Source organism: Thalassophryne amazonica, chromosome 1 (assembly GCF_902500255.1).
Source record: "Thalassophryne amazonica chromosome 1, fThaAma1.1, whole genome shotgun sequence".
NCBI lineage: Eukaryota > Metazoa > Chordata > Actinopteri > Batrachoidiformes > Batrachoididae > Thalassophryne > Thalassophryne amazonica.
In genome coordinates this window covers 121211279-121226100 of record NC_047103.1, presented here as the reverse complement: position 1 = coordinate 121226100, position 14822 = coordinate 121211279, and the positions used below count along the sequence as shown (strand labels likewise).

The following is a 14822-nucleotide window of genomic DNA, read 5'->3' as shown; positions in this document are numbered from 1 at the left end:
GGAAGGGTATCTGGTGTAAAATTTGTGCAGATCCACCTTGGATTTTGCTATGGTGACCCAGAGTACAAACAAGAGAGCAACCAAAGAGACTTAATATTTCTTGGTATTCTGGATTTTGGTTTTGTCTTCATTTTTGTACTGATTGTCATTTAGGTTTATCACTGTGTTATTGCTTTCTTAGTTATTCTTATTTGTGTTTATTCTGCAGCACTCACCTCTTAGTTGTTATTTATTTTTTGTGGTTATTTCTCTTAGGATGGTTATGTTTGGGTTTTGTTATTTATTTTCCACTCACCCTTGGTTGTCCTTACTTTGTGATCGCTGTCCTTGTCTGTTTTGTTGTGTCACTTGTACGCTACTTTATTTCTCACATGCGTTTTTTTGTTTCCTCCTTTCATTTGTTATGCACCTGTGTCATCAGTGGTTTCAGTATTTAAGCACACCCGTGCTTTTGTCATGTTGGCAGTTCATTGTGATTGATTGTCTTGGTCTCTGTTCATGGTCATGGTAATTGCCTTTCTCCTCGTCTGCTGTGTCCTTTGTCCATGAGTATCCCTCTGTTCCTTGGACATTCCCTGTGCACGTCTGGTTATTCCTGGGTTTAGTCTGTTCCTTCTCTCAGCTGTTCATCTGTCTTTTTGCCTCCACTGTGTTTTGGATCCTCTTTGATCACCTGTATCTGCATTAACTGTTGTATGGTTTTCACATGGCTCAGTTAATAAATCACTGAGTTTTTGTCATATCCCTGGAGTTTTTCATGTCTACATATCTGGGTTCAAACCATAACAATTTGAGTGGATTTGCTGTGGGAAATTGTGGAAAATAGCTTTTCCATCCTGATTTTTTTTCCCTTTTTTCCCCTGTCTGCATATATAGTAATGGTAAGTGCCACACTGGCAGAACCATTTATGAGCATTAATACACATATATGCAATTTATTCTTGCAAGACGGAAGGTATGTAGTGCGTGAGTGAACATGGTGTGTGTGTGTGTGTGTGTGTGTGTGTGTGTGTGTGTGTGTGTGTGTGTGTGTGTGTGTGTGTGTGTGTGTGTGTGTGTGTGTGTGTGTGTGTGAGACCCCCATCCGCCCTTCCCGATCAGCCTTTAACATCCTCCTCAAAGCCAACCAACAACTTCTATTTGGAAGGGCCAACCACCAAAACAACACGGAGACAGACAAGAACGAAAGACAAGTGGTGAAGGCAGTAACTGAAGTGAGACACCGAGGAGACAGGGCCTCAGCCATACAGCCAAGGTTGGGTAGGATTACTTTGAAAGAATACATGTGGATTACATGTATGTGTGTACATACATTTGGATTACTTGTAATCTGATTACTTTTGGATTACATTTCAAAGTAATCCTACCCAACCCTGCATACAACCTACCAGGACAAACAACCACACATGAACAAACAGTGACAGCAACAGTCTGTTGTCTAATTAGTGAGCGTCCATACCCTAATCTAGGACACAAGAGTGTTAATCCCCTTGACAGCACCCAAAACCGAATTGTGGTGATGGCCACAAATACACAACCATCCACACACAGAGACCCAAATCACAGCTAAATATCCGATCACTACTGTGGCTGGTGTGTTGGGCCAAGACTAAAGTACAGAACCTTACCATATGTCATGGACCACTCCGGCGCGTTGAAGGCATACGGCCGGCCACGAGCGACAACGGCAACGGGCCCAGAACATGGGGCCCCAGGAGAAACCATGACAAAAGGGCAGTGGACGGTCACAGGGGCCAGGAAGGGAAACCCCCAGAGCCACCGGGGCAGACGACGAACCAACAGGGGAGTGGCCCGGCGGCACCAGAACGCACCCCCGGCACCCCTACTCCACTGAGGCACGGGGAGCAGCCCCATATCCAAGGGAAGCACACAGGGCACCAGCAGAGCCTACCAATAGGGGGGGACCCCAGAACCACACCACCAGGGCCATGGCCCCCAAAGGCGGGAGCGAGCCGCGGCAAGGACGGGGGGCAAAGGAGCCACCGCAACCAAATCCAAAACACGGGCAGGGACCACTGAGCCATATGAGGGTGGGACCCGGCCCGCAGACAAGAGGCGAATTTTTTTGATTAAGTGTGGTTATGATCCTTAGATTGGCATGAGCATGAGCATTGGCAAGTGGATAATTTAGGCCTGAAAAAGCTTGTTTTTGTTGTTGTGTGACGTGCTTGCACAATCTGTGGGTGAAGCAGACAGATTGTCAGACTGTCAGCTGTTACAAAACTTCTGCCTCTTCCATCACGCCACAACATGTCCTAAAAAATAAGCAGATACGTGATATTTTTAGGAACAAACTTTAGAGTATATTTTAAAGACAATTGGTAATCTACAGTATATTGGCTTGCAGAAAAGGTGTGCCGTGCAACATGCTTAAGTAAAGCATTAGTGACAGCCTTTGGGACAGACTTTTACACACTGACAACATCCAATGCAGTCAGCGTGATGGGTCATTTACTGACTCTCACTCTGTCTCCTTCTCTACAGTGAAGAATTACGTTTGTTAAAGGAGGAGTTGACTGAGGAGTATGAAGCCGACAAACAAGCTGCACTCGCTCAGCTCTCTCAGCAGAAAGAACTGGAGATGATGGCTGCACGAGAGGGCTGGCAGAGGAAGGTGGAGGACCTGTTGGAACAGGTGAATCATAAAAACACACTGACGTGTACAGTATACGAGGTCTATTAGAAAAGTATCCGACCTTATTTAAAAAAAAAAAAACATATGGATTTGTATCACGTGTGCTTGCGTGAGCCAACCTTGAACCTTCATGCGCATGCGTGATTTTTTTCACGCCTGTCGGTTGCGTCATTCGCCTGTGAGCAGGCTTTGAGTGAGGAGTGGTCCAGCCCTCTCGGCGGATTTTCATTGTCAGGGAAATGGCTGAGAGACTGCAGCTTTGCTTGATCAAATTTTTTTTTGAAACAGTGAGGCACATCCATGTGGACACCATTCGAGAAATTCAGGTGGTTTTTGGTGAAAATTTTATGGGCTTCAAAGACATTAAGGGATGTTACTGTCCCTTTAAGGATGGCCCACAGCAGCTGTGGGGCGCGCCGCGCTCCAGCTGCCATCGACAGGCTGAGCGACCATTTCATTTCTAAACAGATCGCTCTGTGGATCCGTGACCATCGTGTGCAATTTCTCTGGTTATCACAAGAGCTGGACATCAACTATTTTCCTGCAGATTTCACTTTTAACAAGAGATTTCGTCATGGAAAGCTGAGCGGAGGCTTCGCGCGTCACGATGGATTCGCTGCTGGACCCACACAAAACCACCTACGTTTTGGTGTCACAGGGCGGCTTTGAAATGGAGTTCAGACAGCTGTCGGTGGTTTTTCAGTCGAGTGATTATCCAAGAAATTGTGGACGAGCCTGGACATGCCAGAACATGTTCTGTGACGCTTCATCACGGCGTTGCTTTGCACGTCGCGGCATCCGCGACGCTCAGAATTCCTCCGCACGTCTGTCTCAATTTGCCGAAAAAGTGCTGATGTCCACGTCTTTTCACAATTCCTGTGCTAGTCCAGACGACGTCCCAGATAAAACACAGCGTCCAGTTTGGAAATGAACGGCACCTTCCACTTTTAACGAGGAGTTTTTGTCATGGAAAGAGGAACGGACGCTTCGCGCGTCACGACAAGTGAGACAAAGAACACCTCCGTTTTGGAGTGCCAGAAGGACAAGCTGGGACATGTCCAGCTCTCCACAATTTCTCTGATACTCACTCAACTGGTAAGCACTGAAAGGCTCTTTGTCTCGCTTGACATCGTGACGCGCGAAGCATCCGTTCCTCTTTCCAAAGCAACGCCGTGATGAAGCGTCACAGAACATGTTCTGGCATGTCCAGGCTCGTCCACAATTTCTTGGATAATCACTCGACTGAAAAACCACCGACAGCTGTCTGAACGCCATCTCAAAGCCGTCCTGTGAGACCAAAACGGAGGTGGTTTTGTGTCGGTCCAGCAGCGAATCCATCGTGACGCGCGAAGCCTCCGCTCAGCTTTCCATGACAAAATCTCTTGTTAAAAGTGAAATCTGCAGGAAAATAGTTGATGTCCAGCTCTTGTGATAACCAGAGAAATTGCACACGATGGTCACGGATCCACAGAGAGATCCGTTTAGAAATGAAATGGTCGCTCAGCCTGTCGATGGCAGCTGGAGCGCGGCGCGCCCCACAGCTGCTGTGGGCCGTCCTTAAAGGGACAGTAACATCCCTTAATGTCTTTGAAGCCCATAAAAGTTTCACCAAAAACCACCTGAATTTCTCGAATGGTGTCCACATGGATGTGCCTCACAGTTTCTAAAAAAAATTTGATCAAGCAAAGCGGCAGTCTCTCAGCCATTTCCCTGACAATGAAAATCCGCAGAGAGGGCTGGACCACTCCTCACTCAAAGCCTGCTCACAGGCGAATGACGCAACCGACAGGCGTGAAAAAAATCACGCATGCGCATGAAGGTTCAAGGTTGGCTCACGCAAGCACACGTGATTCAAATCCATATGTTTTTTTTTTTTATTTAAATAAGGTTGGATACTTTTCTAATAGACCTCGTATGTATAGTCATTACAACCTACATTACCAAATCTTATGAAGATATCAAATATATCACCCGCATGGCTGTTTCTACTGGGGATGGGAAAAATAATCTGAAATTCAGATTCTTTATTGTCATTGTAACAAGTACAATGAAGGGGTAAGGTACAAGCCAGTAAACCACACTGCGACTTCAATGTTCTGGGGAAGAAAAGAAAATAAACATAAAATTTAACAGCTTGAAAAAAGGTGTGTTTAAAGCGCAAATTAAAAAAAAGGAAAAAATATCTATAAGTACATAGTAGCAAAAAAGAGATTGTATATAAAAAAGGAGAAAAGTATGTACCAAACTGTGGATACTTCAGTGGCAGTGAATATTGCACACTAACAAATATTGCGCTCATTTCAAGTGTGGCATGTGACATGGCTATTTGGTTCCAATGGCGTTCAAAGCCATAACAGCAGTTAAGTAGAAAGTGTTTTTCAGTCTATTTGTACTTGCTTTAATGGCCATATGCCATCTGTCTGATGGAAGTAGGTCAAGCAGAGAGTGGCCAGGGTGGGATGAGTCCTTTAGGATGGTGTTGGCTCTACTCAGACACGAAGAGCCATGAAGGTCCTCCAGTGTGGGTAGAGGGCACCCACTGATCCTCCAACTGGGATGACAGAGAGTGATCTTCTCTGCCCTCTGGAGCTCTTTGTTGTTTGCCACTGTGCAGCTGGAAAACCACATACAGAGGCAGTATGTGAGGATGCTCTCCATGGTAGAGTGGTAAAAAGACACAAGCAATTGCTGGTTCATGTTTTTTTTTCCTGAGGATTCTCAGAAAGTGGAGTCTTTGCTGTGTCTTCTTTACCAAATGTGTGGTGTTTCTGTTCCAGGTCAGTTTCTTCTCTGTGTGGACTCCCAGGAAACGGAAGTCCTTGAGCCTTTCCACACAGGTCCCCCTAATTATAATTGGCTAAATGTCTGTTTTGTTTCTCCTGAAGTCTATGATTCGCTCTTTGGTTTTGGATGTGTTCAGTAGCAGGTTATTTTCTCTACACCATACCATCAGATGTTCCACCTCATCCGGATAAGCGGACTCATCTCCTGCAGTGATACAACCTACCACTGTGGTGTCATCCGTATACTTAATGAAGGTGTTGCCGGTGTGGATAGGGGTGCAGTCAAATATGTACAGGGTGAAGAGCAGTGGGCTCGGCACACAGCCTTGAGGGGAACCGGTGTAACAGTTTATCTTCCCCCCCTCGGGTAAGATATCCTAGGATATCTTACCCGAGGGGGGAAGATCCTAGGATATCTTACCCCCCACCCCAGTATCTTGCCAAAACGAAGTTTTGCAAGATGTGTTTGTCAATATGTATGGTTTTTTTGTTTGTTGGTTTGTAATCATTGCATTTTTCACCTTTAACTCGCTGTGCAGCACACAGTTTACCTAGCAGACTCTTGCAAGTTCACATATAAGCAGCCATAGTAAGGTACTATTCAGTACACAAAAGGAACAAGCTCAAGGTCAAAGGTCAAGGTCACAGGAAGGTCAAACACTAAATTCAACTACACAACTTTCCTGGTCGCAATTTTTGAAACATAGCAGCTCTAGTAAGGTACCTTTCAGTACACATAAGGTCAAACAGTAAATTGAACTCCACAACTTTCCTGGTTGCAGTTTTTGAAATATAGCAGCCCTAGTAAGGTACTTTTCAATACACAAAAGGATCAAGGTCAAAGGTCAAGGTCACAGGAAGGTCAAACACTAAATTCAACTAAATAACTTTCCTGGTCGCAATTTTTGAAATATACCGTAGCAGCCCTAGAAAAGGTACCTTTCAGTACACAAAAGGATCAAGGTCAAAGGTCAAGGTCACAGGAAGGTCAAACACTAAATTCAACAAAACAACTTATAGGCCCAGTCATTTTCATTATGTTTCTTAAACATATGTTTCTTTGCATACTATTGTGTCTGTGTGTATGTGTTTGTGTGTGTGCGCACACACGACTGTGTGTTCTATACATATGTGGATATTTTATGCAAAACTAAATTGGAGTATTTTCCATCACACCACATATTTCATGTTGTCAATCAGGTCCATATAGTTGTAGAGTATATTTGGAAGGGGGATTTAAAGATACTTCAGAATAGGAAATATTACTGTCGTAGATAGCTATAGATACATACAGAAAGAAAACCAATATTGTTCACCATCAATCAAATGCCTTCATCTGGGACCATAAAACATCCATGAAATATAGAGTTTAAAGGTTTCTCTATTCTGATTGGGTCTTATCACCTTTATTTAACCACGATAAAACTCATTGAGATTAAGAATCTCTTTTTCAAGAGTGTCCTGGCCAAGAGGCAGGGCAGATAGACCGTGAGCCAGGACCTCAAAATACAGAAAGCATTACCAAAAAAGTGGCAAAGGTTACCATACCTTCTCTGAAAGCATGGAATCTCAGCTTTTCAATCATATATGATGGCCACTTAACAAAAGTGTTTTTTCAGAAGTTATGGCACAAAACGTAACCTAAGGTTGAAAAATGTTTTGTAAACGAACCAAAGCAGGATAGTGAGATAGTTGAAAATCTAAAAATGGTATAACAAGAAGTGAGACATGGATTCCTATTTTTTTGGGTATGGCAAACCCAATTATGACATTATGACATTGCTGTAAAAGGTCAAGGTCATGACCTTTTGGCAAGGTCAATGACATTTTTTGACATTTTTGTACAAATTATATCATTTTTCTTTCTGTTTTGTGAAGACACATGTAAATGTCTTTATTTATATCCCAACAAAATGCTCTTTTAAATGGTATATAACATTTGTATATTAGCCTAGTAGGAGGTAGACACCAGCTTTTTTTTTTTTTTTTTTTTTTACAGCACCCAAAGATCAATGTTACAAGCTGAGCCAACAGGGAGTGCAAGAGGTAGCAGACCTGTCATCCACTCAAGAGGAGGCTGACACACATATGCTGCTCCATGCTTGCCATACCTCAAGGATTGGTCACAAATCTGTCATCCTTGTGTCTGATGATACTGATGTCTTGGTACTATGTCTAGCTACCGTTGATTCACTCACGTGTGACCTGTTCCTGAAGACAGGGACAAAAAAAAAAACACACACACTAGTTATATAAGCATCTCTCAGCTTGCTAGTGGTCTAGGATCACAGTTGTGTCAGGCTTTGCCTGGTATACATGCATACACAGGTTGTGACACAGTAAGTGCATTTGCAGTTCATGGTAAAGTGTCAGCCTTAAAATTGCTTCAGAGGAATGAAACCTTCTGTGAGACATTCAGGAAGATGGGGAGAGACTGGACCTTGTCACCAGAGTTGTATGAAGGGTTACAAGAATTTACATGTACGTACAGCTCCAAGTCCAGAATCACCAACATCAATGAAATGAGGTATGCACTGTTCTGTGCAAAGAAAGGCATAGAATCCTGGCAGTTACCTCCTTGCTCAGATTCTCTCAGGAAGCACTGTCTCAGAGCTAACTATCAAAGTGCTATCTGGAGGAGATGCCTTGAGAACAACCCTGAGGTTCCTTCCCCAGTTGAGCATGGTTGGTCTAGAGCTGGTCAAGATGGTGACTTGCACCTCTCTGTAGACTGCTTCAGTGTCCCCACTGGTGCACAAGCAGTACTTGAGTTTCTGTCCTGTTCATGTAGAAGGGACTGTGTCACTCAATCATGTCAGTGTGTTGCCAACAACTTGGCCTGCACTGACCTATGCCATGCAAGACAGTGCAAAAATCAGAAGGATGACATTGCTGATGAGGATCAGTCCTATTCCTCTGATGATGATAATGATGATGAGGAATTTGATTAGTTTCATAGCCTTGACTGAATGTAAAGACAAGCATGATGATGTATTTTCAAACATGATTGTATAGTAAGGTTGAGTAATTATTTGCTTATCTTGATGATCTATCTTAATTGTTAGTTGTCAGTCTGGTCCACATTCCAGTAATGAAACTAGATTTAAGTGTTAAACTGTTGATGTTGTTGGGGAAAGTGTAGTGACACGGACCCACAACAGGGGGCGCAAATGAACGGTCAATAGATGAGCCAAAAGGTAACAATTTAATGTTGTGAATGTGCACAACGATTATACAGACAATCACAGAATCTGATAGCAGTCAGTATACACCAAGGTGACGTGTGGGCAGGCTCGCGGATAGAAGACGTCTGTCCTCAGAAGAGCCAGGACCACACGATTTCCACCGCCACAGAACCCGGTGAATACTGGAGCCGCCAAGTCCCGAATTCCCAGGTGATCACCGTCCCTGACTGTCGGATCTGGTACTGCTGGCGAGGAGCACAAACAGTGAGATGTGGGTGTGTGCACACCCAGTAACAAAAACGGTCAGAAGGTGGAAAGTCACCTCCACCTCTAATCACACACTCGTGCAGCTCCTGTTAAACCACCTATCTGGTTTGGGTGTGAAGCGAAGCCGTCGCTGTTCACACCAAACGCCAATCCAGCAGATAAGGCACACCACAGGAAAACGGCTGCAAAAGAGTTCAGACTATTATTCAGTTTTAAGTCAGCAGAGAAATTACCTTCACAGGTAGATGATATCTCGGCAACGAGGTGGAGATGACGTCCGGTCTTTATGGAGTGAGATGATGAAGTGTAGATGGGTGACAGCTGTCAAGAGATAATGAGTGACAGCTGTCACCCCCAGCTGTGTCCGTGGCGACAGCGCCCTCTCATGCCTGAAGCCCGCACTTCAGGCAGGGCGCCCTCTGGTGGTGGGCCAGCAGTACCTCCTCTTTCTGGCGGCCCACACAACAGGACCCCCCCCCAACGGGCACTTATCCGGGTGACGGCGGTAGAAATCGGCCAGGAGGGCCGGATCCAGGATGAAGCTCCTCTTTACCCAGGAGCGTTCTTCGGGTCCATACCCCTCCCAGTCCACCAAATACTGGAACCCCCGGCCCATCCGACGGACGTCCAGGAGCCGGCGGACCATCCAAGCCGGATCCCCGTCGATGATCTGGGCAGGAGGCGGTGCCGGTCCGGGAGCACAGAGGGGTGAGGTGTGGTGAGGTTTGATTCTTGACACATGAAAAACCGGGTGGATCCGCAGTGAAGCTGGGAGTCGGAGCTTCATTGCGGCAGGACTGAGGATTTTGAGGATTTTGTATGGTCCAATGTACCTGTCCTTGAGCTTCGGGGAGTCCACCTGGAGGGGGATGTCCTTCGTGGATAGCCACACCTCCTGCCCAGGCTGGTAAGCAGGGGCCGAGGACCGCGGGCGGTCTGCATGGGTCTTCGCCCTCGTCCGGGCCTTCAACAAGGCAGAATGGGCGGAGCGCCACACCCGACGGCACTTCTGCAGGTGGGCCTGGACCGAGGGCACACCGACCTCTCCCTCCACCACGGGAAACAACGGGGGCTGATACCCCAAACACACCTCAAATGGGGAAAGGCTGGTGGCAGAGGACACCTGGCTGTTATGCGCATACTCGATCCAGGCCAGATGTTCACTCCAGGCCGTCGGGTGTGCGGACGTCACACAGCGCAGGGCTTGCTCCAATTCCTGATTGGCCCGTTCTGCCTGTCCATTGGTCTGCGGGTGATACCCGGATGAGAGGCTCACGGTGGCCCCCAGTTCCCGGCAGAAGCTCCTCCAGACGTGTGAGGAAAACTGGGGACCACGATCAGAGACGATGTCAGTAGGTATCCCATGCACGACGTGGTGGACCAGGAGGTCTGCAGTCTCCTGGGCCGTGGGGAGCTTCGGGAGGGCCACGAAGTGGGCCGCCTTGGAAAATCTGTCCACTATCATGAAGATGGTTGTCATGCCCTGGGACGGCGGGAGGCCCGTGACAAAATCCAGACCGATGTGGGACCAGGGGCGATGAGGCACAGGAAGTGGCTGAAGAAGTCCCTGTGCCTTCTGGTGGTCTGCCTTGCCCCTGGCACAGGTGGTGCAGGCCTGGATATATTCCCAGACGTCGGCCTCCAGGAACGCCCACCAGAAGCGCTGCCGGACCACTGCCACGGTCCTTCACACCCCCGGATGACAGGAGAGCTTAGAACCGTGACAGAAATCCAAGACAGCAGCCCTGGCCTCTGGTGGGATGTAGAGCTTGTTCTTCGGCCCAGTTCCGGGGTCCGGGCTCCGTGCCAGGGCCTCCTGGACGGTCTTCTCCACGTCCCAGGTGAGGGTGGCCACGATAGTGGACTCCGGAATGATGGACTCCGGTGGATCCGACAGCTCAGTCTTGACTTCATCTTCATGCACAAGGGACAAGGCATCCGATCTCTGGTTCTTGGTCCCGGGGCGGTAGGTGATTCGGAAGTCAAAACGCCCGAAGAACAGTGACCAGCGGGCTTGCCTGGGGTTCAGCCGCTTGGCGGTCCTGATATACTCCAGGTTCCGATGGTCAGTGAAAACCGTGAACGGCACAGACACTCCCTCCAACAGGTGTCTCCACTCCTCAAGAGCCTCTTTCACTGCAAGGAGTTCTCGATTGCCGACGTCATAGTTCTGTTCAGCTGGGGTCAACCTGCGAGAAAAGTAGGCACACAGGTGAAGAACCTTATCGGTCTCTCCGCTCTGGCATAGCACGGCTCCTATCCCTGAGTCAGAGGCGTCCACTTCAACCACAAACTAGGGTCGGGCTGCACCAGAACTGGTGCAGACGAGAACCGGCGTTTCAACTCCTTGAACGCGGCTTCGCACCGATCCGACCAGGTGAAGGGGACTTTTGGAGAGGTCAGGGCTGTCAGGGGGCTAACTACCTGACTGTAGCCCTTAATGAACCTCCTGTAGAAATTTGCAAAGCCGAGGAACTGTTGCAGCTTCCTACGGCTTGTTGGTTGGGGCCAATCTCTCACCGCCGCAACCTTGGCCGGATCAGGGGCGACGGAGTTGGAGGAGATGATGAACCCCAGGAAGGACAAAGAGGTGTGGTGAAACTCACACTTCTCGCCCTTCACAAACAGCCGGTTCTCCAACAACCGCTGCAGGACCTGACGTACATGCTGGACATGAGTCTCAGGGTCCGGGAAAAAGATGAGTATGTCATCCAGATATACGAAGATGAATCGGTGCAGGAAGTCCCGCAAGACGTCGTTTACCAATGCTTGGAACGTCGCGGGGGCGTTAGTGAGGCCAAACGGCATGACCAGGTACTCAAAATGACCTAATGGGGTGTTGAATGCCGTCTTCCATTCGTCTCCTTTCCGGATCTGAACCAGGTGGTACGCATTCCTAAGGTCCAGTTTGGTGAAAATTTGGGCTCCATGCAGGGGCGTGAACACTGAATCCAACAGGGGTAAAGGGTATCGATTACGAACCGTTATGTCGTTCAGCCCCCTGTAATCAATGCATGGACGGAGTCCGCCATCTTTCTTGCCCACAAAAAAGAAACCTGCACCCATCGGGGAGGTGGAATTCCAGATCAACCCGGCAGCTAATGAGTCCCGGATGTAGGTCTCCATTGATTCGCGCTCAGGACGTGAGAGATTGTACAGCCTGCTGGACATGAACTCAACGCCCGGGACCAAATCAATGGCACAATCGTACGGACAGTGCGGGGGAAGGGTGAGCGCCAGATCCTTGCTGAAGACATCAGCAAGATCGTGGTACTCAACCGTCACCACCATCAGATTGGGAGGGACTTTAACCTCCTCATTAGCATTTACACTGTGAGGAACCTAGGATCCTAAACAATTCTGGTGGCAGCTTTCGCTCCACTGAGCCACAACCCCAGATGGCCAATCAATCCGGGGATTGTGTTTAATCATCCATGGGAAGCCCAAATCACGCGGGAGGTAGAAGGAGTCACAAAAAACTCAATCTCCTCCCTATGATTCCCTGACACTACCAGAGTTACTGGTAGTGTCCTGTGTGTGATTAAAGGGAGTAGGGTGCCATCTAGTGCTCGCACCTGCAATGGTGAAGGAAGCGCCACCAGAGGGAACCCTACCTCCCTTGCCCATCTGCTATCCAGCAGATTCCCTTCTGACCCCGTGTCCACCAGTGCTGGGGCTTGAAGGGTTAAATCCCTGCTCAGGATTGTAACTGGGAGTCGTGTTGAAAGATGTGTATGACCCACGTGAATGTTTTGACCCCCCCCTCAGCCCAGTCTCTAAGGGCGGGCGTTTGTGTTTTGACCGTTTGAGGCAGTCTCTCTGCTGATGCTCACTCGAGCTGCAGACAAAGCACTCCCCGCGGACCAGCCTCCTCTGTCTGAATGTGGCCCTGCTTGAGTCCCTAGCATCGTCAGCAGGGGGAGCTGTAGCCACACGGAGCGCTGTGGCAGGAGCGTGGGGAAGACAGCTCCCTTTCGGACCCGAGAGGAAGAGGGACGGCTTGTGCCTGACCACGCCCTTCGCCTCGCTCCCGTCGGCGTTCTTCTAACCGATTATCCAATCGTATAACCAAATCGATAAGCTCAGCCAAATCCCGCGGTTCCTCCTTAGCCACCAGGTGCTCCTTCAGGACCGACGACAGTCCGTTTATGAAGGCAGCTCGGAGCGCAGTCATATTCCAGCCGGATCTCGCAGCCGTGATGCGGAAGTCGACTGCATATTCGGCTGCGCTCCGGCGCCCCTGTCTCATTGATAGCAGCACGGTAGACGCAGTTTTGCCTCTGTTAGGGTGATCAAAAACAGTTCTGAGCTCCCTCACAAACCCAGTATAAGAGGCAAGGAGCCGTGAACTTTGTTCCCAAAGCGCTGTAGCCCAAGTGCGTGCCTCACCTCGAAGCAAATTAATCACGTAAGCCACCTTACTGGCATCAGACGCGTACATCACGGGACGCTGTGCAAAGACGAGCGAACACTGCATAAGAAAGTCCGCACACGTCTCCACACAACCTCCGTACGGCTCTGGGGGGCTTATGTATGCTTCAGGGGATGGTGGGGGGGGTCGTTGAATGACCAGTGGAATGTCTGTATTCGGCACCGGGTCGGCAGGAGGAGGAGCTGCAGCAGCGCCCTGAGCGCGTGCTTCCACCTGCGCGGTGAGAGCCTCCATCCTGCGATTAAGGATGATGTTTTGCTCGGTCATCAGGTCCATCCAAGCGGTAAAGGCGGTGAGGATGTGCTGCAACTCACCAATCATGCCTCCAGCCGACGCCTGTGCACCCTGCTCTTCCATTGGCTGACCAACAGATGGTTGACGCCCCTCGGGATCCATGACATTGGCCGAGATATCCTGTTGGGGAAAGTGTACACGGACCCACAACAGGCTGCGCAAATGAACGGTCAATAGATGAGCCAAAAGGTAACAATTTAATGTTGTGAATGTGCACAACGATTATACAATCACAGAAGCTGATAGCAGTCAATACACCAAGGTGACGTGTGGGCAGGCTCGATGATAGAAGACGTCTGTCCTGAGAAGAGCCGGGACCACACGATTTCCACCGCCACAGAACCCGGTGAATACTGGAGCCGCCAAGTCCCGAATTCCCAGGTGATCACCGTCCCTGACTGTCGGATCTGGTACTGCTGGCGAGGAGCACAAACAGTGAGATGTGGGTGTGTGCACACCCAGTAACAAAAACAGTCAGAAGGTGGAAAGTCACCTCCACCTCTAATCACACACTCGTGCAGCTCCTGTTAAACCACCTATCTGGTTTGGGTATGAAGCGAAGCCGTCGCTGTTCACACCAAACACCAATCCAGCAGATAAGGCACACCACAGGAAAACAGCTGCAAAAGAGTTCAGACTATTATTCAGTTTTAAGTCAGCAGAGAAAATACCTTCACAGGTAGATGATATCTCGGCAACGAGGTGGAGATGACGTCCGGTCTTTATGGAGTGAGATGATGAAGTGTAGATGGGTGACAGCTGTCAAGAGAAAATGAGCGACAGCTGTCACCCCCGGCTGTGTCCGTGGCGACAGCGCCCTCTCGTGCCTGAAGCCCGCACTTCAGGCAGGGTGCCCTCTGGTGGTGGGCCAGCAGTACCTCCTCTTCTGGCGGCCCACACAACAGATGTAGATTTTTGCTTATTGAAAAAGTAATTTAGTAATCAGTAAATGTTCTGTGCAAGTTCCAAACTATTACTGATAAGATGAAGCATGATGAAATGCTATCCAAGGTTATTAAAGCTTTAAACTATCTAGTCTGTTGAAAAGTTTTAACAGCTCTGATTGAGGTATTTTCAATCTTTGACATGCTTAATAATATTCTCGTACTTTATCCAAGACTGTTTTAGATTTTTAAGATATTCTGAGTGTGTTTCCACTCCTTGACATGTTTGTTAATGCTTCATTGTTGTCCAACTTAGGTTTA

At 48.3% G+C, this 14822-nt stretch overlaps 1 pseudogene; it reads left to right on the top strand.

The window, feature by feature from the left end:
• LOC117513685 overlaps positions 1-14822 on the top strand; it is a 729285-nt pseudogene that overhangs the window by 404193 nt on the left and 310270 nt on the right.